This window comes from Palaemon carinicauda, chromosome 1, assembly GCF_036898095.1.
Source record: "Palaemon carinicauda isolate YSFRI2023 chromosome 1, ASM3689809v2, whole genome shotgun sequence".
Classification (NCBI taxonomy): domain Eukaryota; kingdom Metazoa; phylum Arthropoda; class Malacostraca; order Decapoda; family Palaemonidae; genus Palaemon; species Palaemon carinicauda.
This window is the reverse complement of record NC_090725.1, coordinates 215,240,206-215,245,205: the sequence shown is the minus strand read 5'-3', so window position 1 is coordinate 215,245,205 and position 5,000 is coordinate 215,240,206. Positions and strand designations below refer to the sequence as shown.

At 39.3% G+C, this 5,000-nt stretch overlaps 1 long non-coding RNA gene across 1 annotated transcript in view; it reads left to right on the top strand.

Annotated features, from left to right (window-relative positions):
• LOC137644079 (uncharacterized) overlaps nt 1-5,000 on the top strand; it is a 116,810-nt gene that overhangs the window by 110,998 nt on the left and 812 nt on the right. The window contains exon 2 of the long non-coding RNA XR_011045126.1: nt 2,993-5,000. This exon is cut by the window's right edge and continues 812 nt beyond it. This is a non-coding gene — a long non-coding RNA (uncharacterized lncRNA). The remainder of the gene's footprint in view (nt 1-2,992) is intronic.

Here is a 5,000-nt window from a genome sequence, read left to right as displayed (position 1 = left end):
TCATTCACCATTACCTCTATTACATCTATTTTCTATCACCAGGGATCTATTTTCATCCATTCCTCTTCCTAATATTCTTTGTTCATGATGCGTAAGTTTGTGCACATTCACATAACAAGAAAAAACTATCTTGGAGCATATGACATAGTATAGCTTTTGCAAACACGCTGGCTCATGTGTTCTATCCTGTCTTTCATATAAATTTTACATTTTCTAACTTTTTTGTTTGAAAGCTACCACTGGTTCCATAAAGTCCAAATATTTCAACAGCTATATTTCCTCAGTGTATACAATCTATGAATTATTAGAACTAACTAAAATAGGTTCATCACAAATATAACTCTCACCCTGATAGGTGGGGTGGATCATGCGAGACTCCAAGTGTATGTCAATAAACATTTTTTTTTTTTTTTTTTTTTTTTATCAGCTGTCACAAATCCGGAGGGTATTGAACTGCATGAGACCACGAGTCTACATGCTGCGGCGGAGTCAAGATGCACTTTAGTCCAGCTCTGCTACTGTACTTCCCATTTTCTTTAACTTCCCTAGGGTCGAGGTGTCAACTCTACAAAATCTAAATTGGGTAAGTGATAAAAAATCAAAGCTTATATATAATTTCCTATGCAACAATGGTAATACTTTTGCAGTTCTTTATTGTTGAAAAGTGTGGGTGGATGGTGTGTCTACTACATGTGTGACATTGGTTTTGGTTCAGATGCCGTATATTGGTTAACTGAATGCTGGCAGAGATTGTCCTTCGTTCCGATGACCACCTTGCTCTTTTGAGGGGCCCATGCCATCAAAAGGGCAATGTTGCCCTCAGAGGCTTAAACTTGAGGAAAATAAAGACGTTCATTGTAATTCTCATCATGTCAGCAGTAAGGAACGACATCCATACAACAACGAGAGACATGTGGGACGTCACAGATGGAAATTCTTTGTATGGATGTACCATGAGTGAACATTATTTTGCAATCTTTCCTTCAACGATTCAGCCACCAGCAGAGAGAGGGTGAGGGAGGATCAACTCGCTCTAATTAGGAATGTTTTCAATCACTTATTTGCGAATTATTAGAGGAACTACACCCCAGGCCTTCATCTTATGCCCTGGGCACAAATCCGCGTACAAATTTTTTAGCCGTACATGTCTGGGAATTTTTCAGTCGTAGCCATGAACTCCTGCCATGTAATTGGTAGTGAGTGTGTTGAGTGTTCAGTATGAGTGAAATACATGTGACGCACGGGTGCCGCACGCGAGATAAATGCTTGGGAAAATTATGGCGTACAGCACATGCGGGAAGAGTACTAAGCACGCACTAAGGACGTGCATGTAACGCAGGTGACGTACTTCTGGAGTACGAGGCTTAAGCGTCCCCTGGGAGGTATAAATACCACCGTTCTATACCTGCGCTGCACACTCAAGGGTTGCAAGTTCTACAGCGTTGATATCCATTTTCTTGTATTTCGTGAATTTTGTGAAATTTGTAAATTTGTAAATATTTGCTGCTGCACACAGTTGTAGGCCATAATAACGACGAGAGCGTCAGCGTCATCTTCATCTTCCCTCACCCTTTCTTGAAGGATTCTTGTCACTCTCTCTGGCATAACAGCCACGATGAACGACCTGACGACTGAATGATGATGTACCCTGAAAAATCATGTAAATATCGTGCATTAGTACTAACGTCGTCCGGTCATTGTACTATACACATACTTTTGCTGCAATTGCATCGTACAGTGCACGCACTCACCACGTACTTCTTTTAATTCCGTACTTATGACGCAAGTTACACGCAAGTTACACGCATGTCCAATGTGCGGAGACCATGCCATATAAAATTCCACGGCACGTAAGTTGTATGTAGTCACACGCAAGGCTTACCTGCGTCAGATGTGCGTCCTGTCTGCTACTACAAATTTTCTTGACTGCCGCACTACATTTTAGTGCAGCGAGTGAAGATTCTGCGGCTGGTATACAGCGGCCTACGAGGTCCAAGACTGTTGCGTGCCCCTTGCGTCACACCCACGATTATACACAAATTTTGCCCGTAGCTGTTAGTGCGGCCAGTTGTGCCCACTGTATTACCGTGGAAGAACCGCTTGTACCTTTGAGGGGTCGTTGTCCATTTAATGCGTACATCCCAACAAACCAGCTAAGAGAGTATATAGATTTTCATTTTCCGTTTGTTCATGTAATTAGTTTTTTGTGCAATATGTTATTATATAGGAAATATTAAATTATAGATATGATAGTTGTGTGTATCTATCTATCTATCTATCTACAAAATACTGTTGAATTATTCATCTCATAATTTCTCCTTCATATTTGTAAATTTTTTTTTTATGTGTATTAGATACTTGAAATTTATTTATTATTATTATTATTATTATTATTATTATTATTATTATTATTATTATTAGGTGGTATGTACTATGCTAGACAGTATATCTTAGCAATCCATGTTTGCCAACGGTTACCGTGTATAAGCGGATGAGCAACCTGGTGGATTAACAAGAACTTTGGGTCCGGAGGAAATGCACCCCTAAATCTCGATGGAATCACTGGCAGCAGGGTGATGGACTGGATTTAATGTGATTGATAAGCTGTTTCTTCAGCTTGTACTTTGTCAGGGAACCAAAGACCATTTTTGGATAAAACCTTACACAAAACCTGACACGGCGGGCTGTAAAAGGTTGTTGGGTATTATTGGATAGGGCAGACCATCAGGAACATCATCCAAGTGCACAACTTTGCGAACGAGCTTCTGGATTTGAAAAGTAGGCCTTTGAAACAGTACTAAAAAGGCACGAATTTCTGAAAATTTTCATTTCCAATTTATATATGTTTGCATATCAATGTTTGTCATACATTTACCTAAGTTATTTATTTTGCATTTTCTTCAATGTGATTTTTTTTATTATTATTATCATTACAATTATAATTTTATTGATTATCATTGATTATTATAATTCTGGTATTTCTCTTTCCCAGGTGTAATGGCAGGGAGTCAGTCGAAGTGGGAGCCTGAAGGAACAGAACCTTTTCAGATACAATAGCCCCAGAAATGTGAAAATACTGACTACAATAAATACATCATCTGCCAGCTGTTTAACAATAAGCCTTTGTGTTGTCCAACAATTGTCTAGTATCAAAATAAAACATGCATGCAACATGAGACAAGATGAATTTGCCAAGCGCCTATTGCCTAATATTGGTGATGAATCGTGACTTAAAAGAGAGACTCTGAAATGGCATGAAAAATGCAGGAACTAGTACAACAATGAGAAAAGTTACAGGCTTGCTGATAGGGAATAATTGTCGTTGGGTGGTTCCTGCAGGTCGAGAACAGAATCTTCTATGGGGACCGATGAATGTGCAGCATTATCCACCAGAGCTCGCACAGAATCACATGAGACCAAAACTACATGCATGATATGTGGAAATAGATTATATCGTAGCAAGGAACCACAAGAAAAAGTATCAAAAGATCAAAGACAAATTCATACTTGATAAGACTACAAAGTTCAACAGATAAGACATCTGTTAACAATTAGTTGGGCTAGAACATAATATGGTAGCCAATGACATCTGCTACCATATACCTTACATAAATAATTTCAAAGCTCCATGTGTGACAGAAAAAAACATTTTCATCCCCCAATACTCACGATGTAGCATTCAAAGTGCTTGTGGACAAACTGGAGGTCAGGTTATTTGATAACTACAAGGGGTTTCTTATCAAGACCCTTAGAGATGAGTACAGGTAACACCTTTGTGACAAAGGAGTGCAAACAGCAGATTCCTATCGATCAACATTCTTCAAGACCAAGCTTCAAGCCCATTCTGGATCAAGGGTGTCCATTTTAGAAAAGTCCTATGGAGTAGGTTTTATTTGTACTTCAAATGTTCATCTTGACAATGCACTTGAAAAACTTCATAATTTGGAGAAAACCAATGCAATTGACTAGAAACAAAGAAGTCTGACCCAAGAAGCCAAAATACTAAGAGAAGACGACAAATTATGTAAAATGAAAGTGCAATCTGTCCAATTCAACAGAAGTTTCAATCGAAGCTGCTTAGGGAATAGTTCCTGATACAATCTACAACATAATTGCAAGCCTGCTGAGAGATGTCTCACTCCGAGTGACTGGCAAAATAAAATATCAGTTGATGAGACAATGCACAAACTAGTCCTCATAATATGCCAACAGTTACTGTAGCACATAGTTGGAATCGTGACACTTCTGGTCGTAGGGAATTCGTATCACCTTTATAACCAGCACAGAAGTAAAGAGCTCATCGTATTGAACAACCAATTGGGCAGGGCATCAGTCATGATAGTCTTCAGTGACAACTAACAAAGAGTGCTGCAGTTCTCGAATAGGCACAAGAATATGGGGTCTATGTACCAGATATGATGTCAAAAGACAGAAAAATACTGCAAGTTTTCATGATGGACAACTTGGATTTGCTTAAGAAGACCTTGGTAGGTGAGAGTTTTCACACTACAATGTCAATTGCAGTGGAGAATGTAAAAGCTCCAAGTGTTGCAACAAGTGCCCCTCTCAGCATTCCATACCACAAGCAGAGGGATCGAGGTCTGTCAAAGATACAAATACAAACTCACAGAACAGGATAACCATCAAAAGCATTCGCAGTAGTAGATAAAGCTCTTAAAGAACCCAGAAAACAAGGCTTCTTTGCAACAAGCGGAGCGAATCCAGCAATATACACTTGGAATTCGGATTGCTTCTACTTCACTCGATGGGAGATTTGCTGGGGAGACAAAGTCGGTCCATACTCAGCTCCTCAATCCTAATTACCAGTGTCAGTGCCAGAGTTGAAATCTACTCTGGAGGAGGCTGATACCAGTCTGATATTACACATTGTACACAGTGTTTGTACAGAAGGAATAAACATGGTTATAATACATACCACTGAAACTGATGTCATTGTCCTGTGTATTTACTATGCTGCTACACATCTTCAGAGCCTACCT